Source organism: Lactuca serriola, chromosome 4 (assembly GCF_051521515.1).
Source record: "Lactuca serriola cultivar US96UC23 chromosome 4, Lser_US96UC23_V15, whole genome shotgun sequence".
NCBI classification, from domain to species: domain Eukaryota; kingdom Viridiplantae; phylum Streptophyta; class Magnoliopsida; order Asterales; family Asteraceae; genus Lactuca; species Lactuca serriola.
In genome coordinates this window covers 373,246,370-373,271,738 of record NC_136411.1, presented here as the reverse complement: position 1 = coordinate 373,271,738, position 25,369 = coordinate 373,246,370, and the positions used below count along the sequence as shown (strand labels likewise).

The 25,369-nt window shown below is 33.6% G+C and overlaps 1 pseudogene; it reads left to right on the top strand.

Moving 5' to 3' along the window:
- The first annotated feature begins 109 nt into the window (after positions 1-109).
- On the top strand, positions 110-12,670 carry LOC145099775 (large ribosomal subunit protein uL2mz, N-terminal part-like; annotated as a pseudogene).
- Positions 12,671-25,369: the final 12,699 nt, after the last annotated feature.

Sequence of the window (25,369 nt, the reverse complement as noted above, 5' to 3'; positions counted from 1 at the left end):
ACAGATTCTACCTGTTGTTCCGGGTGGCAGTAGACAAAACATTGTAAATGCTTCTTTGAGTTCTTCATATTTATGGCAACATTGCAAAGTCCATAGATTAACAAAAAACATGAGGCTAACTGTTGGAAGGGATCAATCAGATATAGGAAAAATAAGAGATTTTGCAAATTGGTTGTTGGATATAGGAGAAGGAAAACTTGGTGGTCCGAACGACTGTGAAGCGATTATCGATATTCCGGGTGATATTCTCATTAATGATTCACATGATCCTATAGGTTCCTTAATTGAGTTTGTATATCCTTCAATTTTAAAGAACTATAGCGATATAAATTATTTCCAAGAAAGAGCGATACTTGCTCCAAAAAATGAAGTTGTCCAGGAAATAAACGACCGTCTGCTTAAGAAGTTTCCAGGAGATGAAGTTGAATATTTAAGTTCAGACAGCATATGTGAATCCGAATTTGTCCATGATCAATTTGATGCAAATTTATAGTCTCCTGATGTATTAAATGGTTTTAAAGTATCCGGTTTACCAAATCATAAGTTAATTTTAAAAATTGGTGTTCCAGTAATGTTACTGAGAAATATTGATCAGAAAAACGGCTTATGTAATGGCACAAGACTACAGGTGTTATCATTGGGGAAACGTGTTATTGAGGCACGTATAATAACTGGAACTAATATTGGAAACCGGACTTTTATTCCAAGAATGTCTTTAACTCCATCAGAAAAAAAGATTCCCTTCAAATTCACAAGAAGACAGTTTCCTTTGGCCGTATGTTTTGCAATGACTATTAATAAAAGTCAAGGACAATCGTTATCAAATGTTGGTTTGTTTCTGAAAGATCCAGTTTTTTCACATGAACAATTATATGTTGCATTATCTAGAGTTCAAAGCAGAGTGGGATTAAAATTATTAATTTTAGATAAAGATGGCAAACTCACAAATAAAACTTTCAATATTGTCTATAAGGAAGTTTTTCGAAATTTGTAGCCAACTTTTGTGTAGCATATTTTATTCATTTTTAGCAAATCACACTTAATCCATGATATTACTTTATTTATTTATAATTACGTATTGTTGAATTTTATGTTAACTTCATTACACACATTGGTAATGCATCATCTGCGTATGTCCAACAAGAATCATCCACCAAAAATAAGCGTTTTCAAAAATCGTCATTTCTAATTAAATACTTACCATTTAGTTTGTAATTAAATACTTACAAATAAAAAATTTATTGAAAAATGCAATATTACAAATCATAAGTTGTCAAAATTAATGAAATATTATTTTTAAATAATTCATTTTTAAATTCAATTCAAAATCAACACCCGTGGGTTCCATGGGTTTTAACCTAGTTTGTAGGAATATATATATAATTTTGTTATTTTTTATTTCGCAAGCAATATTCATAAACTGACACGTGACATTTGATTAAATGGACACATGACAGCGTTATATTGAAGTTATTTATTTCTCAAAAGGGAGACTTACTAATTGAAAGTACTGGACATTTTCGGCGATGATCCTTTTATTTTTCTTGAACCTCAAAAAAAAAAGAAAAAAAATAAAAAATAAAAAATAAATAAATGTGGGTGCTTTTAAAGTGAAGCTGTCCAAGCCATGGAGCTGAACGTAGACGTAGTCAAAATAAAGCTTGAAAATGACTTCCATTAAATTACCATGCACCTTCCTGGTCGATAAATTCGTAACCAGGGTATTTTTGTTCAAAATAAGTTTCTCAATAAAATAAAGATATAATATACTAAATATGATATTTTGAGAGTTAATTAAGAAATTAAGGTATATTTTGGGTAAATTTGATATTTTGAAAATTATGAAGGATAAATATGATATTTTGAGAGTTAAGAAAGGTATATACTAAATTTTTCCGATTTATTATGTGGTCAAGTGATGGACTTGGTTGGATTTATGTAAACACTTGATGTTTAAATTGTGAGGAGTGACACATGCATGATGGAATGCAGTGACCATTTCTTTTGAAACGTGTTGTTGCTTATTCGTTTTTTTATATATGTTAATACGCTGTTGGAATGGAATGACCATTTTGTGGTGCATATATTTGTTGTAATATCTTATGTTAACAAATTATAAGTTATAATTATAGGTCTAATTAAACTGAAGTATAAAAATAAAGATAAGGTCTGGTCGGATGATATTTGAAGATGTTAGATTCATAATAACTATTTTGGACAGATTAATTTGCCCCCTTGATGTTGGAGAGTATGCTGCTAGTAAAGCTGTACATGTCATCTTTACAGTTCAGTTTTGCCCTTGAGGTTGATGGTTGAACTACAATATTTGCATTAATTTGCAACTTAATTATAAAAATCAAATTCATATGATACGACGGATTTACCCCTGATGTTGGGAGGCCCTAAACATTGAAGATACTGTTTGTGTTTGTCTTTCGCAAAGGCGCACTTTAGGAAGCCCTGCTTGTTGACGGTTTTGCCCTTGCCCAGCCTATACTAGCAAGGAAGGTGCATGGTCATTTCTAATTTTGCCACCTTACATATGGATTCTGGTCCATCACTCCCAACCTAAAACGAAACCTGGTCGATCAACACTTATAAATACCCCAGAAGGCCAGAACCTTTTAATTTATTACCTCGCCCATTAATAATAATAATCATAATGTATCTAAACTTAGACATACGATATCTTCTTCTTCCTCTCGCACATCTCCTTTTTCCTTTTTCCTACTTGGGATCCGCCATTTTCACCCTCTTCCTTCTCTTTGTGTCCATCAAAGTCCCCTTCAACTTAGAACTACCATCCACTGGTCTATTTCATATACGGGCAATAGACTTGTCAATTTCAGTGATAGTGTGTATCTTTTGCTCGATCTCCATGTCAACACAAAACTTTTGGATTTTGAATTTCATCCTAATCCTATGCTCCTCCCCATGGGATGATTTTCTTTTCAAACTGCTGAAATGTTGTTTTGGGTGGTTATCTCAAATCCTTGAAGCAATTCCTATGCTTGAATGTCTTTGCATATTTAATGGTCTTCGTGAAGCAACTGTTGATGAGCAGGAGGAGATGAGCTTAGAGCCAGATGCGCACTTTGTTGTTGTAGATGTGTATGACCAACTTTAATTAATATGATTAGGTCATCTATGCGTGTTAAGCTTCATTTAGGTTGGTTAATTTGTTGTTTGCATGTAGTTGGCGTTTGTTTAACACTTATATATCAGTAATTCCTATTAAGTGTTGTATATATTATAAATCATTAATGTAGTCTTCGTGTATGTCTGTGTATGTGTGTTATACAAAGCTTTCTATGAGATAAGTTGGTTGTTTGTTAATTATTAACGTTTACATGCATGATTCAGTTCCAGGTTTTATATAATTAATTAATGTAGTCAGTCGTAAGCATTCACTGTTTATGTAATGACATCTGTTATAATCGTCGAATTCTACATGCTAAAATATTTTATAGTCAGATGATTACTAGTAATCAAAGTTGATAAAATTTTATGAGAAAAGCACGGATTTGATAATAGACTTCAAACCTAAGTGAATTTGGCTCCCAAAAAACTTGTTTAAATGATTGAAATTTAAAAAAGATATTACAATATCATTTGGTAGTAGTGACTTGTCGATTGATTAGTACTGGGCAGAGATGTATTATGTTCGTAATGGAAATATGTAGCATAAAATAAAAGCTTTGTATTATATATATATCCTAATAACTTTTAACGTTGGGCTCTGATTCTTTCAGGGAAAAATTTGATTAATCCTTAAATTAAGAGTCTAATGACATGGTATAACCTAATTTAGTAGATATATAACGGATTTTAAGTTGGGCAACATTTTATTATAATTTGATATAACATCTTAAAAAAAAAACGTTAGCAGTGTACAGAATGACCAAAGAAAAAATAATTAAATATTAAAATGAGGTATTAATTTGTTATCAAAAAAAGAAAAAGCAAATGGTGGTTTAAGCAGCAAAGGAAAAAGATAAAGTACTCTGAATATATTATTTTTGGTATAATTGGCGTAGGAAGAATCACACCAAAAGAAATTAAAACCCACTAAAGGTATAATTGTTATTAGACTACTAATTTTAGTGGATTATGGCCCTTTAACGTTTTAACGTTATCAAATATGAAACCCTGAAAATAAGTCAAGTAATAAATGACGGGTTTAATGTCAAGTAATAAATGACGGATTTATTAAACGCGAGTTGGTAATAACTCTCCCACAAGCCATATTGCTTTTAACTTTTCGTCCCACAAGCCATATTGCTTTTAACTTTTTAAATTGAAGAAATGTACAACCTTGCTACTTTTAATACTAGGGTAAACTTTAAAAGAAACGTAAAATAATCTCACAGATTTAATGATCCATGAACATTTCTTCAATTTAAAACTTGTAATTCTTCACCGATCTATGTAAATACTAAATATACGATTGCAAAAATAAATAAATAAATAAAAATGTTATTATACGAAACAGTAGAAAATGATAAGTTTGTTGTATTTAAAAAGTTAGTGCCGTTGGAGCTATGTATTTTGTAATGTTTTTTTAGCTGACTTCTTTGTTTTGTTAATAAAATCTATGCGTGATTACTTAAAAAGTATTAATATTTATTAAAAAAACAATAAGTAGGTAAGTACATGCATGATTGGTACAATGATAAAACTATATGTTATTTTTTTAACTTAACTCTAATATATATTTTGCTAATAAAATCTATGTATAGAAATTGTTGAAAATAATAAATTAATTACAGTGTCAAGGATGAGACATGTATACCCCACATATTGACCGAGGAAGTCAAAGGTTAGCTCTAGACAACGATATCAACAACTTTAAGAAGAAGAATTGAGTCGGAGTTGCTCACGTAATGAGGGATCATGATAAAGAGAATTGAGCCCCACACACACACACACATATATATATATATATATATATATATATATATATATATATATATATATATATATATATATATATATATATATATATATATATATATATATATATATATAGGGTTAGGTTCATTTGAGACCACCTATATTTTGTGAGACCGTGAGACGCATTTTTTAATTTTTTTTTTTATTTTTTTAGTTAATTCATGTTCCAAAAATAATATTTAAAAAAAGAATTTTTTGATTTTTCCATTTATTTTGCATTTTAAAATTATTTTTAGAATATGTACAGTGTAATATTCTATTTAGAATATTTCACGTATTTTTAAAAAAAAAATAGATTTTTTTTATTTTTTTAGTTAATTCAAGTTCCGAAAATAATATTTAAAAAAAGAATTTTTAGATTTTTCTATTTATTTTTCATTTTAAAATTATTTTTTAGAATATGTCAGTGTAATATTCTATTTAGAATATTTCACGTATTTTTCAAAAAAAAAACGGATTTTTTTTTATTTTTTTTTTATATTTTTTTAGTTAATTCAAGTTCCGAAAATAATATTTAAAAAAAAAAAAGAATTTTTGGATTTTTTCATTTATTTTGCATTTTAAAATTATTTTTAGATTTGGTCTTACGGTCTCACAAAATTTGAATGGTCTCAAATGAACCTAAACCTATATATATATATATATATATATATATATATATATATATATATATATATATATATATATATATATAATGGCCCACAAAATATAAGCGAGAATGAAGTTGTGAGATAAGCCAAATCGAAGTTGTCCAAGCCATATAGCAAGATGAAGGTGGCAAAATTAGAAATGACCATGCACCTTCCTTGCTAGTATAGGCTGGGCAAGGGCAAAACCGTCAACAAGCAGGGCTTCCTAAAGTGCGCCTTTGCGAAAGACAAACACAAACAGTATCTTCAATGTTTAGTGCCTCCCAACATCAGGGGTAAATCCGTCCTATCATATATATGAATTGGACTTTTTTAATTAAGTAGTGCAAATTAATGCAAATATTGTACTATTGTAGTTAATTCCACCATCAACCTCAAGGGCAAAACTGAACTGTAAAGATGACGTGTACAGCTCGATCGACTAGCAGCATACTCTAGCTCCAACATCAAGGGAAAATCTGTCCAAAATAGTTATTATGAATCTAACATCTTCAAATATCATCCGAGCAGACCTTATCTTTATTTTTATACTTCAGTTTAAGTAGACCTATAATTATAACTTATAATTTTTTAACATAAGATATTACAACGCATATATGCACCACAAAATGGTCATTCCATTCCAACAATGTATTAACATATATATAAAAAAACGAATAAGCATGTAACGAGTATCAAACGAAATGGTCACTGCATTCCATCGTGTGTCACTCCTCACAATTTAAACATCAAGTGTTTACAAGAGCATAAATCCAACCAAGTCCATCACTTGACCACATAATAGATCGGAAAATTTTAGTATATACATTTCTTAACTCTTAAAATATCATATTTATCCTTCATAATTCTTAAGATATCAAATTTACCCAAAATATACCTTAATTTCTTAATTAACTCTCAAAATATCATATTTAGTACATTATATCTTTATTTTATTGAGAAACTTATTTTGAACAAAAATACCCTCTTAATTTTTATCTTCTTCACACTTTTTTTTTTGGTTAATATCATTGATAAAAGAAGTTTTATATAAACGTAGCGGGTAAATGAAATTCAATATGTAAAATTAATGCGTTTATTCCTTCTAACCGTCAAATACAAATATTATAATGTACACCTAAACTAACACTTAATTTCACCTATGTTCGCCACGAAACTTGAGTCCCTCGACCTCAAAGAGGAAGAATATCACTTGATACCGCTGGGCTACAAGTCCTTTGATATATATATATCTATATATATATATATATATATATATATATATATATATATATATATATATATATATATATATATATATGTGGGTTCAATTGAGAAAAAATAAAAAAAGGTTGAGAATGGGGAATCATGCTCAGCCACTCATTTAATTAGCCTCTAAGCATAAATGACATGGTGACAAACTTGTAAATATGATATAATAGACTTCAATCAAAAATACGTAAGTGTAGAGAATTAGATAACAGTTTAAATTCATTCGTTTTTTGCTCTTTCAATCCAACCTTCAATTCTGCTTAAATACGAACATATCTTCAACATCTACGATTAATTATACTCCCAACATCATTAGAACAACATCATCGATAATCAACAAAAAATTCAATTCGTATCATTCATTCAACATCGTTCATCAAATAAAACATCGAAATTAAGGTTAGATAAAGATCAAATCATTTTTTGTTTGAAAATTTTCATATATTTCTCTACCAATCTACTATTTTGTAAGATTTAAATAGTCAAAGTATCATATTTATCATATTTTTAAAAAAGTTAACTTGTATGCACTCCAACTGTTTGATGAAATGCATAAACTAAATTACCACGTTATATTCACATATGAATATGTTTTCTCACCTGAATCAATATGTGATTATTAAAACACAAAACAAATATGCAAGTCTGTATGTTATTCATATGTGAATAACATATAAAAATTATATATATTTCTGAAAACACCTTGTAATATTCATATATGAATATACTGTGTAGTATTCACATATGAATATACCAACTATTATTCATAAGTGAATATACGATCTAATATTCACAAGTGAATATTATATGTACTATTCTCATGTGATATATCATGTAATACTATATAATATTCACATCTGAAAATATCATCTAATATTTATAAGTGAATATATCATCTAACATTCACAAGTGAATATATTATATAATATTCACAAGTAAATGCATCGTCTAATATTTAAATATGAATATACTATGTTTAGTATATGCTATATTCATATATGAATGATACTTAAATTGTAAAAAAAAAAAAATCATAATGCTTATTCATAAGTGAATAACGAATGTACTGTAGTAAAAATATGATTCATTTTTATTCACTTATGAATAACGATAGCTGAAAATATATAAAAAAAATTATTTTATCTTAAAACTATATCAATATAGATGTCTATTTGTAGGAAATAAAAAATCATGAATTTTGGTATATTCAAAATCATTTTTCGATAAAAATAGCTTCTTAAAAATTAAAAAAAAAAACAAAAAAATTATATTTTTGTATATATTAAGGTAATGCTTAGCATAATTTAAGGAAACATGTTTTGTTAGAAAACACATGTTCATTCCTTTCTCATTTCCGCCGGTACGTTGGAGGCTTTTGTGGCAAAATTAAATGATTGGCTGAGAATGATTCCCTTATTCTTAACTTTTTTTTTCAATTAAACCCTACTCTCTCTCTTTATATATATATATATATATATATATATATATATATATATATATATATATATATATATATATATATATATATATATATATATATATATATATATATATATATATATATATATATATATATATATATACTTTTAAGCTATCTCATAATATTCAGAAAACCAAGGTACTAATTTTATGTGTTTAGTTGCAATTAAAAAAAAAAAAAAAAAAAAAAAAAAAAAAAAAAAAGTTATTAAAAGGAGTATCCGACCTATCACATGGTCGGGCGGAGTTGATCTTTCCAAAGAATAATTTAATATTTTCAAAGAATAATTAATGTATAGACTATTTTATTCCTCAATCTAATTTAATTTATGTTTAGGATAATGATAAGAAAGACCAATATTTCCAAACGTTGCACCCTTTTAAAGCCGGATACCATATGTCTTTTCAAAAGTTTAAAAAGTTGTCGGACGATCATACCATATATATTTTTTCAAAAGTTTAAAAAGTTGCCTTGCCTCACAATTATATATTTATTGAAAATATTTAACCAATATAAATTTAATACTTATACATTTTATTTTGTTTTTATTCTGTTTTTATTCACTGCTTAGGTCATGGCACTAACTACTTTTTGGCAGTGAAAGAATGATGTTAATATTGTTTAATGGAATAACAAAAGTTTCGGTACTAAAGTTTGTTTAGGTACTCCTATTCTTTTACACGTTCAAAATTTATATTAACTCATTCAATCAAATTTATGGCATTTTTTTTTTTGCTTAAAAAGAAGTTATAAAATATTAATTAGATAAAACTAATGTATAGTAAACTATTTAACAAAAAACACAACTTCAAACCAATACATATCAAACTATAATAAAATATTCGAACCAACACATATCAAATCACAATAAAATATTTCCCAATAAAAATAATCAAATTAATACATATCAAATAGTTAAACTATTCATATGACATATCATCGTTTGAAAATGTGAGGTGTGAATTTAGATCAAGTAACTATTTTCATGAGTTATATGATCAATATTATCATACGCTTCATTGTTTATTTGAAAGGCACGAGTAGAGCTTGAAGTTTTTTATGTTTGTAATGATTAAACATGCTTGAATCTTGAAGAGTCTCGTGCTATAGAACAAAAGTGGAACACAAACATTAGAATTAAAGGGGCTGAAATCTAAATTTCAAAACGTACCATATATATATATATATATATATATATATATATATATATATATATATATATATATATATATATATATTTATATACTGATATTCACCACATATAAGTTAGCAAATAGCTACATTTACATAATAATCTAACATAATCGAGCAAATGTATACTAAAACAGAACTAGATATTCTAACAAACAAGTAATTTTAACAAAAATACAAATTAGTATAACAAAATAAAATAAGAATCGATAATTAATAGATACATTTATATTATAAACTTCTAACCATACTAATGAATTTCTTTATTTCGTTTGTTTGATTTTTATTTTACGCTTTACTTACCATTTGGTTTAATTACTGATATTTCATACTAATTAATTACTTATACGAATCATAGTAATTATTTCGGTTGTCTATCATTTACATTTCAGAAGAATAACAAATAATAAGAAGTAAGAAATAAATTTGTTTATTCAATAGAATGAAAGTTGTATTTTTTTGCACCTTTAGACTCAAGTCTTTTCATATATTTTAGATAGATATATTTACAATCAGTTTTTATATATCAAATAATGACATAAAGAAAGAGAAAAACGATAGATGAATACCAAATACTCACACCGTCTTTGGTACTCCGATGGAGAGACAAAAAGAGACACTACAAGAATATGAGTCAACAGCGATGAAAGCTATAGGGACAACAAATATGGTCACTATAGATGATTATATAGGGACGACATGTCGTCACAATAGAGTTGACAAATTTAGCTTGACTTCTAAACCTAAAGCGACAATAAATCGTTTCTGTAGTTTGAGCGGGAACAAAAATAATGCATGGGTATCCGAAAAAGCTGTAGGGACGATATATCATCCCTATATATATATATATATATATATATATATATATATATATATATATATATATATATATATATATATATATATATATATATATATATATATATTATTAAGGATATTACCCATTTCTTGAAATTTAAGAGGTACTATACCTACTACATAATATACAATCAATTTATTCATACCTTTTAATACTCTTATCACATTTCCGTTTTACAAATTAATTGCATTAAATCTTCACATTTTCGTTTGACAAATTAATGGCATTAACATTGACGTTTCATAAATTGAATCAAAAAAGTAAACATACTATTTTTTTCCTTTGTCATCTACACTCGCATTTTTCCTCAAACAAATAGCAAAAACCCTATTTTGAAAAGCCGACATCATACCTCATCCGCCTAACTCATCGTCATCATCACCATTGGTAGTGAATCACCACCCACTCTCAAACCTCGCACCACTCACTGTATCTGTATCTGATCACCGTTGCCGCCACCTTCTATGCTTTCGCAACACTTTTTCGGTGACAGGAAGCCACACACTCTCTCTTTATCTCTTCTGTCCTCTACACTCGCACCACTCGCTTGAGATTACTTCGAGGATTAGCAGCTTTCAGATGAGATCCAAGCACTCTATCAGCCGTAAGTTTTTTTTTTAAATGCAAATTCGAAGTTGAAATTGTCATGTTCAAGAGAAATGAATCTGAAAAAGGGGCTCAATGAAGATTGAATTTGATGTCGGAATTAATGTGCAAATACAGATTCTTTGTTCAAGTTTTGATGTCAAACCTAGCTCTTTCAAATTATTACATGTTTGAGTGTCGTCTGTGTGTCTCTAGCCTTAAGACCCACGTCTGTATAAGGTCAAAATGCTTAAGGGTATTGACAGTCACCCAAGGCAAAGTTCTGTTTTTGAGGTTTCAGCTTTGTTGGGATATTGGTTCTCTCAGAGTGTTAATTTAGTAATAGTAATGCCGAAAACACGTGTTTTATGAATTGCTGATGAAACAGGTGACTTTTTGAATTTGTTTGCTTGTTGCTCTTCTTGTTGAACCCTAACTTCAATTTTACAATAAGAAACAACCTTTTTGACATCAGAAGCCAAACTTTCTTTGGAATTCCTAGACCCTGGTATACTCTTTTAAATAAAAAGAGTTGATTTTGTTCATGTACATTTCAGTAAACACTTATTTGTACATGTAAAAATGCAAATATATTGAAAGAATGAATCATATGTTGATAAAGTAAAAAGAAATTGGTATTTAAAGCTGCATATTTTCAATTCAAGATGGATAATTAGTACCAGAGAGATGTCATTCCAGCTTTCTTAATTTGATTGTAGAGATGTGGTGCTTAGGATTTGAACATTACTGATTATATTGTTATCTGAAATTCATCTATGATTTATCCAAACAAAAATAGTTTTACTGACTTTATCATATTCCTACATGTGCTCAAAATGTGAGCTCTAAAAGGCCACTTAGGCAATTCGTTACAGGTAAAGACAAGTCAGCAGGTAGAAATTCAAAGGGTCGTATCACAATTTTCCACAGAGGGGGGGGGGGGGGGGGACGGTCACAAAGAACAATTGACCTAAAACGCAATACTTCATCAGTAGGTGTAGTTGAACGAATCGAATACGACCCAAATCGCACTTCACAGACCGCAGTGGTCAGATGGGTCGAAGGGGCAGCCGTTGACCGCCTAAAAAAAGTCAACTCCCTCCAAAAAAAACTTCACCCCAGCCCCCAAGATCCTACCCTCCATCTCCATCAAAGGTAAGTTTTCATTCTCTTCAATTTCCAGAATGTTAGAAGACAAAAAGGTGGAATCATTAAGGCTTAAAACAGATCATGTAGTGGTTGGACATTTAAAAGGTAGTAGGACCATAAGTACTCAAAGTTAAAGTCAAACAGGGACCACATGAGAAATGTTAAGGATGTTTTCTTGTCTGCTTTTTCATCTTCAAATGGGAAAAAAGACATGATGCTCCTTCTTCGTTTGTGAACATGTTGGGTGTTCCAAGAATGGCGGTGGCAGGGGCAAAACCAGAATTTTTTGTTCCAAGAATGAAAGATGATGTGAAAGAGAATGAAAGTTTGTTGCTTAATGAGGTAAAAAGGTGGGATAAGGATAGTGTTGTGTGGGGGCATAAGATGAAACGAAAAATAGTTGTTTCTTGGGGGAGTTTGAGACAAAGGGGGATTTTAGGGGTTGTTAATGAGTCAGAGTCAAAGTCAAAGGTAAGAGAAAGTGAAAAGGTGGAAAAAGATGGGAAATTTGGAGTGGATCGAGCTCATGTGAGTTATATAATTGCTACCTAAGTGTCGATTTATCTGTTACCTAAGTGTCGATTTATCCGTTACATGTATGTTGTGACAAAAACAACAACATAAATCATAATTATACTGAAAAAAACAAATATTTAATCGGGTTTGTAATCAAGAGTGTATATTTATATATTATTATTTTAACATTTGCACAGTTTGACATAATCGAGTTTGTAATCAAGAGTGTACATTTATATATTATTATTTTAATTATACTGATAATTGTTTATATGTAGTAAACTATTTGTGCAAAAGAATTAATCGTCTCTACAATTTAATTTTTGAATAAAATATCCGCACCTGGCGCTTGGCGCAGGTAAACGGCTAGTGTGTGTGTGTGTGTGTGTGTGTGTGTATATATATATATATATATATCAAAAACCCATGCGGTATCGTTTTAATGGACAGCTATAGGGACGACTTATCGTCCCTATAGGGTGTCACCGAATTGAAAACCCTTTTCCCAATCAGTCGCTCGCACCCACAGCAAATACCATTCCTCTCATGAGCTAAGGCGAAATCGCCAGTACCTTTAAGGCAATAGGTAAGATTCGATCGTTTATTGCCCACTGTTTCCCAATAAGTCGACCGCGTGTACCGTCATTCCCCGCTTATGGTGTACGATCAAGATCTCATGGCGACAGTTTCATCCTTTAGCGTTATCCTTAGGGTTTTCTGCATCGAACGTCATGTCGTAAGCTTCGAGCAATCTCCACTATGTTTCCCTTTAGCTTCTTTTCTTCCATTTCACGTTTTAGGACCGAGCATTTGTTTGTTTCATGCATTCTGCTTTATTGGTATTCATAGTAGTGCATTTCCATTCCCCTAGCTACCGGTGTATCGGCAACAGTGTATATTTCTGCCCGTGGTACCTTTGCCTCACCCGCATGACATCCCAGCTTGGTCGGTCTCCCTTTCCGACTTCTCTTTCAGCTCTACTCGTGTATGGGTTCCTTTCTCTTGAGTTTTGGGAAAGCGGGCCAGGGAGAAGGCCCCATGTGAATGCCCAATCTATCAGTCATTCGTCATGTACTGGCACATCGAGGGTCGCATTTATGAATCATGTGAAGTATTGTTTGATTGTCTCTCACTCCCTCTGTTTACAGCCGATTATAAAGTGTGAGTCTCCTTTGTATTTATGCAACTGTATGAAGTTGCTTAAGAAGAGATATTTTACCTAACTAAAGTTATAAAGTGTGAGTCTCCTTTGTATTGTTTGATTGTCTCTCACTCCCTCTGTTTACAGCCGATTATAAAGTGTGAGTCTCCTTTGTATTTGTGCAGCTGCATGAAGTTGCTTAAGAAGAGATATTTTACCTCACTGAAGTTGTAAATGCTTCCTGGCCTGAGTGTCTTGAACCACGTTCCAGTGTTTCCATCAAGTGTTGTAGGTAAGTACGTGCACCAAAAGCATTCGTCAAGTTTGAGGGACATCATGGTCCACTCGTACGTGTCGATGTGGTTTTCCGAGTCCGTGGTGTCGTTGTAGGTTTTGAGATTTTGTAACTTTGCGGTATTGGGTATCTCATAGTCCAAGAGTAGTAACATCCCAGAAACTCAGAAGTAAAGTTGAAGGGCTAAAAGTGTAAATAAGAAGGTCGACTAAGCGAGTCTATGGATAGACTCGGCGAGTCGAGTCGCGTTTCAGGTCGCGTGATAAGTGACCAACTCGGCGAGTTGCATGGATGGACTCAGAGAGTTGGTGTTGTATGAAGAAAACCATAATCCCGGGGGTTGAGCCCTATATAAAGAACATAATACCCTCTCCCCAGTCTCTTTACTCTCCTATAAAGTCCAGAAACCCTAGCTTTCGGTTGTGAGAGAGTTGGAGAGAATTTAGAGCCTTGGAGGAGGAATCTTAGAGGGGAAGGGAAGAACAAGAAGGTTGGAGAAAGGGGCTTTGCAGAGATTTAGCTTATTCTTCAGTTGGAGCTTTCATTTGAGGTAATAATATGTTGTTTGAGCTTTTGTGCATCTAGATCTATCAATTGTGGGGTTTTTGTGGTATGAATGAGGTCCATATCAAGTTTGGTGTAAGATCTTAGGTTGCTACCTCAGATCTAGGTTGTTAATGATCCAGAAAGCCATAAAGTCTATGCTCAAGAGTTGTTGGTGAAGTTCTTTTGTCCTAAACCCTATCCCTAGAGTATATTATGCTTAGATCTCTTTGGATTCACGTAAAGTTTGCCACTTTACGTGATGGAGGGCTTGTAGAAGAGTATATCTATGGATTTGAGTCCCTACATGGCTTGGAAAGCCTCTGTATGGGTTAAGAGCTAGTGGTACTCAGCGAGTCACATGGGTGTACTCGGCGAGTTGCTTGAAGATAAGCAGCAACTCGACGAGTTGGAAGAACAACTCGGCGAGTTGGTTGAAGATAGCCTTAGACTCAGCGAGTCTGTTCTTGGACTCGACGAGTCTGGTCTTGAGGTCCTAATCTTTCCTGGTTGAGCTGTGAATTGGTATTGTTAGTGGTGGAGTTCGTATCAGAGGTTGGAGCAGCGTGATCTTATCTTTTCAGTCAGCAGTTGCAAGGTGAGTTATCCTCACTATATCAACAGGGTCTAAGGCACCAAGGTCGGCCCTTTATCGGATTGTAATCCGTGTATCGTTGTTATGTTGTTGCTTTGCTATGTTTGCATCCTGGTAGTTAGGATGGTATATGTTAGAGACCTGGTTAAGGTTGGTATCCTGGTATATAGGATGATTCTATGCTAGTGATCGGTTAGGTCGGTATCCTATTTAGAGTATGTTATGTTATGTGATCTACTAGATCGGTTTGATTGGATGTGAATTGTTATATGATTGTATGTTTATGTGCACATGGTTGTTTGACTGGGGTTGGGTTGAGGCGGGTCCTGCTTTGTGTTGTAGGCCAACAAATCCATGGCGGACCGGTTATCCTGAAGGCCCAGCGAGCAGTCCGGATAGGCTGTAGGCTCCACGAGGGTGGGCCAGACGTGCCAAGGCTCGGGAGTGGACCAGGCCGATTGAAGGCCCGATGCGGGCGGACCAGTCATACTGTAGACTCAGAGAGTATACCAGGTGGGTTGAAGGCCCGGTGCGGGGGGACCAACCACACTGCAGACTCGAGGGATATGGCTAGACTCGGAGGGTGGACCAGGTGAACTGAAGGCCCGGTGCGGCGGACCAGTCACACAGTAGACCCGAAATGTATGGTTGTTCTGTTTGGTTATGATATGTTATGCGTGGTATATGTGGTTGGTATTTTGGGGGTATCTCACTAAGCTTTCGGGCTTACAGTTGTGGTTTAATGTTTTTCAGGTACTTCAGGAGACCGTGGCAAGGCGAAGGCGTGATCGTACCGCTCCTCATGTTTATGTTTTACGATATGGTTCTAGGAAGACTCTAATAATAATTGTATTGAAAACCTTTTTGTAATAATTTAACAAAACTGGGTTGTTTTTGAAAAGTTTAAATTGGTTTGAATTTTTAGAGTGTTACAAGTTCGTATCAGAGCCTTGGTTTGAGTGAATTGGAGGAACATTCGTGTGAATCCAGTCTCAAATCAAGGAGAGTTTTCAAAAGAGAATTTAAAATTGTTTTCAAAATGAGTAAAAGAGGACGTGGAGGTACGATCAGCCGGAGCCAGTAAGTAGCCCCAAAACACCATGCAAGTTATTTGTTTATGTGATATGATAGTACATCATGCTAGTACTAGGCTAGGGATCTTCAGGAATTGCATGATTGTGTTGCCTGATTTGTGATGCCTGCTAGCCTAGGGTTTCTTTATGTATGAGATTTCCAGTGTCCCTCTAGGAGTGAGGGTCGAGTGCTTGGTATGCCTGTTCTTCACTAGGGTGTTGTGGTGATACTTGGTATAAATATGGGTAGATATGGAAGGTAGTATGGGCCCGTACTACTAAAAGCACAGGACCCAAACGCATATCAAGGAAGTCATAACCCCTAGGGCGGCGTTGAGAGTCAGTTCCCGGGTTAGTGGGAGGTATCTGATGTCTGCGGTATTTTCTTTCAGTATGGTGGTTACAAGGCATGCTGGGAGCGGATTCGGATCAGGATGGGGAGCAGAAGAAGGCGGTCAGGGTGGGTCAGCACCACCCGAGGTTATCGGTCAGATGAGCACAGACGAGTTGGATGCTAGGATTCGTGAGATCCTCCATGATGAGGTTGGTACGATGTGATGGGTTTTGGTCATTAGACATCCTATGTGTTCATACAAACCCTAATGCTTGGATCTAGGTTTCTCTATTGTACATGCTTTGAATCCAAGATTATAAACCCTAATTCTAGCATATGGAAATCGATATTAACATATAATTAGGTTTAAGATATTACCTTGATTGTTATGTAGCAATAACAATCCTAATTCCTCCTTAAATTGACTTTGGAATGCTTAGAGTCACAAGTGTCACTCCTCTAATGGCTTACAAACACCAAGAGCAAATGGAGAAGGTATAAAGAGAGAGGAAAGAGGTAGGAATTCATCCTTAGGACTTCTTGGGAAGGCTTAGACGAATTCATGAGCCTTAGGGGGTTTATATAGGTGTAAAGATTAGGGTTTTAGTCCTTATCCTTATCTAGTTGCTTGCCCACCAAGTAACCATAAGATAAGTCTTAGAAACCCTTATCCTAGTCGAATTCTAAGGTATTATCTCCTTAAATTCGTTCACCCTATATTTAAGATAATCCTTACCTTATTTTCTAACTATCACATAATTACAAATCAGCCCCTCTAGTTTAATTAATTACACTTGATCACAAAATTAATTCCTAATTAATTATTGACCAATATTAATTAAACAAATATGATTTCTCCTTTAATGTATTATTCTTATAACATATTAATAAATCATAATAACCTCTCTCTCTTTATTTATTTCTTCAATCAAGTTGCTTTGGTGAAGGCAACCCAAAAGGACCATGCACCATCGGGTCAAGTACATACCAAAATAGTTATGGACTTAGACACTAGTCCAACAGTCTCCCACTTGGATAAGTCTAATAAATATTCTGCGTATGACTTCAGATCCTGATCTACAATCGTAGCTTTCCAAAGCCGTTGTCAACTCTGATCCTATCAGATACGCGTGTCCTTACATAAGGGATCATATATTCCTCCATTCTAGATATCGTATAAGACATGATTTCTAATCATTCTCTTTGTACTATTTCTCGATTCTCGATTTATGACGACTGACTAATTGAACAAATCAAATTAGCCCTAGCCCGGCCGAGCATTTACGTTTGTCAACACTAAACCATCGAGGGACCCAAAAGATATCGATTTTATCCTACCTTGGATAAAAGGAACGAATAAACTTTGATACAATGCTTGCTTGCACTCACTAACCAAATCACACACAACAATATGTTTTATAACACCAAGTTACTAGTGCGTTTACATATTATCAATGTGCAACCGATTAGCAAGATACAACTCACACATCTCGGTTTCAAGAATATAAGATGTTATCGTCTCACCAATCACTCGTGATACAATTCATGGAGTGATCCAAGTGAACGTGGGTTTAATCCAATGCTCAAATTCATATTCATAAGAACTCATGAATGTTGCAGCAAACATTTGCTTATGTCTAATACTCTTTTAGACAATCCACACACCAATTCACGACAGTCTTCATTCATATCTACTTCCAACATATGAATGACTGTAGCCCGTTTGAATAATTCGATTATTCTTAATAAACTCAATTATTCTGGAAGTCAAAACATGCAAAGTGAAACACAAGAATAATACTAATCCCATAAGGCCTCAAAACTTTGAGTATAAATAAAACTCCTTTTATTTATCACCATATCGATTACTCATTATTTGTCGTTTCAGGTAATCAACTTCTTACTTGAATTATTACACTTGTCCCATGCTCCTAGCATGCACACAATGTTTACCTATGGTTCTTACTTTTGTGGAATAGACAAATTGCACACATTTCCAATCATTCTCATTTCACAATTCCAAATCCATTTTCATAAGTTTAAGAATATCAAATTTTTTCCACTTATAGAATATGCTAGATTCTAACATTTTATGCAATAATTCTTTCGTAATGTCACTGCACCAAAGTCACAAAGACTATTGCCAAAGTCCTCTAACAGAGATTGTTACAAGACAATTCCATTGATATGATGTCTCTCACTCAAAGTAAATTCCTTTGAACATCCCTTTGCATAAAAGTTTCTAATCTAGACATAGATTTTCAATATTCAATTCCCAATATAGACACATTTCCATATTTTCCATATGACAACTTATTTTTAATAGAATCTTATCTATTCCTAATAATGTCGATATGGTCCATCCAATATGAGAACATTTCCATATCTTCCAATACTATACTTCCAACTACTCACAAGCGACCAATCCTCGTCGAACTTTGGATTGTCCTTTGATAGTTGTTTAATTATTTTAGTCAAAACCGATTCTAGTCCCTTTTCCCTCTAAATGCGCTAGACATTTGGAAAATTTTAGAATGGTCAAACATTAAATCATTTGCAATCGATCCTATACCCGAAGCGTATGGGACACGATGCATAATGTTTTATTTGCTATGTTCTCAAAATTCGAATTGTGAAGAGGAATGCCGTAATCATAATCGAAATTTTAAGAACACACTCTGTACCCTTGACTAAGTTTATTAACATTTCTCAACCTAATCCTTTAGATTTGAAATGAAGCATAATATTCTCTCCCTTAATTATAGCAAAACAACCTTTCAACTCTTACAACTTTGCAAAGTATGACTCTTGTTTTCTATAATTAATATTGCCAACTTTGCAATACGTGCCTTAATAATCATACAATCATAACATTTATGCTCCCACTATCATGATGATTATTATAAAACATAACACTTATGCTCCCACTAGCTTCGACATGTATTCATAAACATCTTGACTTTCAAAAATCAATACTTATTGAATTTTTTAAGTTCATGTTTCTAATACTTAATGCTTTGATAATCTTTTATCAAGGCTTTTTGAACTTATACACCTTTGCCTTCGATAGTTCATATGTGTGTCTAAACACTTAAGACTAATTGCCAAACCTCACAATTCAAATTATGGAAAGGGATACCGTAACCATGATCGAATTCGAGAATGCAATTTTACAATCACTATCTTCTTAAAATCTTTCTTAGTGAAAGCATTTCCTCACAATCATTTTCATGAAGGAGGAAATCTTATGACACTTAGATTTAAACGGTGTATTTGTTCATATCCATGTGAATTTGTTAAAACCAAAGTTTACGACAAATTCAAACTCATATGGACCGAACTTTCTTAATCTTGATTTCTTGCCTTATGGTAGCACAGCTGCCCACCACATCTTCCAAGTAGTTAAGCAGCTCACATTTTCCTATCAATGTACCTTTCATTGATTAAGGTGCTTTGCCTTTTATGCGTTCAAAATGAGAATTCATAGGACTCACATGCATAATTAACTCAATTGGAACAGCACAGAAACAAAATAATGTCAACACGATAGGTTGTAAACCTTAACTCGTGTGCTAGTGATGATCAATAAGGTTTATTTGATTTGTTTGTTGAAACCTTTCAAGACCATTAAGACTCCCACTGACTCCTTCACATATAAGATTCTCTTGTCAATAAACATTTGTTGACAACCAAATATTCAAGAGTTAGTGTAGCTTTTATCAAAACACTTCATAAATTGGTCCTAGTTGGCCTTTGTCTTATCCAAGACATCACAACTTTCCACATTTGATGAATGTTATAAACCTTTAATAATTTTCACTCATTATCACAATCTTAACTTTAAGACTTGTTATTGGAACGAAGTATGATAGACTTCTTGATTTAACCATTTCTTCAATCCTTGATTCCTCTTCTTAAACATACAATTGTACTAAGACTCACTTAGAGGATCAATTGAGATATGGTTCTTAATCATTAAGATCTATCATAAAGCATAAAAGCTCCTCTCCCTTCTTCTTAGAATGGAGAAACTTTTATTTTTCTGCCTACTTGATTCTTCTTATTCATTCTACTATTGATTTAAACCCTTTAATCAATTCAGAATTACACTTAATCTTGTAAGTATAATCATATTTACTAAACCTTTAGTAAATCATGACGAATATCTTTGTTACTCTTATGGTGAACTTGATCAACACACAACTTTGTGTACTCGATTTCCTAGTCCTTCACTTGACACTTTGTCAACGAATTTGTCTAATTTCCAAATATGAAATTTCTCATTCATCATGCAACCAAGTTGCGTGATTCCAAATTTCAGTCCAATTAAAATTTGGGCGATGAGAAACTCTTCCTATTTGGTAAATTCTCGACATTTCCATAAATAACATAACTAAGAATCATATCCATTCGTTGTAGAAATATGCAAACATCAATTTTCATAACGATTTCATTGCAAGGAAGTAAACAAATAAATAAATAAGTCAAACAAAATTTATTTTATTTATAAAAGCAGCGGAAAAACATTTGTCCTTACAATGCAAAATCTATTGAAAACTATGTAAAAGGAAAATTTCTAACAACTCTATCATAACTATCTAAGCTCAAAATCCAATCTTCAAGTCCATGCGATCGAGATCCATCTCTTGTGATTAGATTCATCTTGCTCTCTTATCAAGCTCCCTTTCTTTTCACCGATCCTGCAAAACATTCAAATGCAATCTTATCACATCATGTATTAAGAATCAATGAATAGGAACTTAGCGGAGTTAGATAGTGGATTTTACCTGAAGCGTAGTCATACTTTTGACTCTCCCATCTCTTAGATCTCTTAGGTAAATAGGGCAACTTCGTCTCCAATGCCCCTTCTCTTGGCAATAAAAGCAAATTGACTCTTCTGGAACAACACATGGGACTACTTCAGACATCGCCTTTCTCTTATGATCAAACTTTTCGATCATTGCATGTGTTTCATTGCCATTGTCTATATCCATAGAGGTCTTGAAGGCAGATTCGCCAATCGACTTTGCTTTTCTATTGCGCCAAACCATTGCTGATTCAGCAGCAATAAGCATATAGGTGAGATCAATAAGGGTCACGCCGTGGTTCATCATATAGTACTCTCTTACGAACTCACTATACGAGTTAGGAAGTGACTGAAGAACCCAATCAACAACCATCTCTTCACCGACAACGGATCCCATCATTCTTAACCTATCAATGTGTGACTTCATCCCTAAGACGTGTGCACACACCGACTTTCCTTCTTTATGTTTACTTGCCAAAAGGGCTTGAGTGATATTGAACCTTTCAATTTTACAATCTTGTGGGTTAGGGAGAATAATTGGAGGAGGATGAGGAAGTGAAGCATGATTTCTTGTTCCTCAATCGAATCGTGGAATATCATCTTCATGTGGAATGCTTGTTCCACGGGTTTGGGAAGACCATAATTGTCGAACTTTGACATCTACAAAACGGGAGAAAACAAATTCAAGTTAGTTGATCGATTGAGTCCTTAGAAAATCACCCAAATGAGATAACAAGGCTAGGACCCAACACAATACGCTACAACCTAGAAAAGGGATGCCGTAATCTAGTTGCAGAATATTTGAAGGTAAGTGAATGACGATTCACTAATTTCCACCATGAAAAACGAAAAAAGAAATTTAAGTTTTAAATCTATGAAAACTCCTAGATCCTTTGAGATTCATTGAACATTTCAATGGCATGTTCAAATCTCGATATGCCCCTCTTGTTTGTGACTGGGATGCCGAGGATCACAAAGCGGGTGTGAATAACCATGCAAACTTACATGGTGCCCTCACATGTTACACTCACCTATTCGATGTGCCGGTAAACCACACACGCTCCACCGAACTATGACAAACATTGAGTCACCCTTAGCTACCTTTGCTTTGAACCATTTAGTGTGCCGGTAAACCACACACGCTCCACTAACGTCTTCGCAAGGGCACAAAGTGTAATTTCATGGAATTGCATCAATTCACTTTTGCCTAAGTAACTAAGATTAGAAATTTTTAAAAACATTTAGTTACTTTTGTATTTCATTATACTTATAATGGAAGGTTTCTTCCTATCCTACCCATTCGGCTAACGACCCTCCACTAGTCAAAAGTGCGGTGGGTAAGAGTGGATACCCATTCAATCGCCATTTTATAGCAATTTCCTTAAACACCCCTTATAGACCAGCTTCGTGAATGAGGCCTACTAACAGTAAGACTGAATTTTACTCATACATATATAATGTTAGACTTTTAATGTTATATATAGTATAGGGTGCATTTTACACTTTTAAAATATTAGGTGATCAAATTTAACAATTATACTTTTAATTCAATTAAATTGTAAACCTAAACTTTTATGGATTTATTAAATCTTTTTTAATTATACACCTTAATCAATTAATAAAACCATAAGGGAGTGATTTGAACTTTTCAAAACATTACTAGGGTTTTAGAATTTAACATTCCTAATCAACTTTTAAATTCCAAAACTTGAGGGCAAGTTTTGAAACCTTTTTCAAAACATTAGGGTTTTAACTATTTAAATTTCAAAACTTCAAAACTTTTGGGTTCAAATTTAAACTATAAAACCTAAAGGGGAAAATATGAAACTTTTCATAACAACAAGGATAAAATGAAAAATAATTTTAAATTAACATTTAATCACATAATTATCCATATTTGATTTATTTGATGATTTCTTGCAAAACAATTAATCAATTATCTTATAAGGAAACAATTATCTTATTAATTGATAAATATCTTCATTTAGATCAAAAATATAGTCAAATATATCATATAATCGGATTACTATTGATCTAACATGATAAGGTAACTATCCATATGCAAAAACAGCAAGAAATCCCGAGATAAGCACTATCTGACGAGTTGACTCGTCGAGTCAAGCCTGGACTAGTCGAGTCACCCTGGACTCGGCGAGTTCAGCTATGGACTCGGCGAGTCCAGCCTCTAGAACACCAAAAAATCGAATTTTTTAGATATACAATGCATCAATACAATTGAAACCATCCTAGGCTCTGATACCACTGATGGGTTTTGGTCATAAGACATCCTATGTGTTCATACAAACCCTAATGCTTGGATCTAGGTTTCTCTATTGTACATGCTTTGAATCCAAGATTATAAACCCTAATTCTAGCATATGGAAATCGATATTAACATATAATTAGGTTTAAGATATTACCTTGATTGTTATGTAGCAATAACAATCCTAATTCCTCCTTAAATTGACTTTGGAATGCTTAGAGTCACAAGTGTCACTCCTCTAATGGCTTACAAACACCAAGAGCAAATGGAGAAGGTATAAAGAGAGAGGAGAGAGGTAGGAATTCGTCCTTAGGACTTCTTGGGAAGGCTTAGACGAATTCATGAGCCTTAGGGGGTTTATATAGGTGTAAAGATTAGGGTTTTAGTCCTTATCCTTATCTAGTTGCTTTCCCACCAAGTAACCATAAGATAAGTCTTAGAAACCCTTATCCTAGTCGAATTCTAAGGCATTATCTCCTTAAATTCGTTCACCCTATATTTAAGATAATCCTTACCTTATTTTGTAACTATCACATAATTACAAATCAGCCCCTCTAGTTTAATTAATTACACTTGATCACAAAATTAATTCCTATTTAATTATTGACCAATATTAATAAAACAAATATGATTTCTCCTTTAATATATTATTCTTATAACATATTAATAAATCATAATAACATCTCTCTCTTTATTTATTTCTCCAATCAAGTTGCTTTGGTGAAGGCAACCCAAAAGGACCATGCACCATCGGGTCAAGTACATACCAAAATAGTTATGGACTTAGACACTAATCCAACACGATGTTCCGGGCTGAGTTATCGGAACTGTTTGGGTCGATCAAGACCGCTATGGTTGAGTATTTTGATGAGCGTTATGCAACTCTTACAGAGACGGCTGCCACGGCAGCTACAGCGCTAGGGGAGGAGCCGGTAGAGGTTTTCAGTATCGGGACTTCGATAATACGAAGCCCCTACCTTCGATGGAGTTCAGAAACCGATTGTTGCTATGAGATGGTTGTCAGACGTGGAGGGGTGTTTCTTCACGTGCTCATGCCCTGCTGATCAGAGGGTGAGGTGTGCTCTGAACCTTTTAAGGTTCGGGGCGAAGGATTGGTGGAGGTTGACAACGGGATCGTCATCTGATGCGCAACGATCTGTGGTTTCTTGGGATCAGTTCAGAGAGATGTTCAGTACTCGCTATGTTCCGCGAGTTGAGAGGGAGAGATTAGCTCAGGAGTTCCTGGAGCTGAAGCAGGATTCCGAGTCGGTGACGGAGATCACCAGGATGTTCACTGAGAGGGCGATGTTTTGCCCTGAGTTTGCTTCTGAGCAGGCCCAGATGTCCTGATATCTGAGTATGCTGAAGAGGATATCAGGCAGTTTGTATCTACGTAGAGGTGCAAGACATTGTTGGAGTTGCAGGAAGCCGCTAGGCGGCAGGAGTTGGAGATCGAGTTACAGTTGAGAGAACAGAGGCAGGCTCCGGTACAGTCGTAGTCGGCACCGAAACGGTCTAAGACCATTGATTTCAGTTTGTGCAGTCAGAGCAGCCGCACTTGTGAGAAATGCGGGAAGGGTCATGTCGGAGCTTGTAGGTCCTGTGGTGCGTGCCGCAAGTGTGGGAGAGAGGGGCACTACGCGAGGGATTGTCGTCAGTCAGCCCCAACCCAAGATATGAGGAT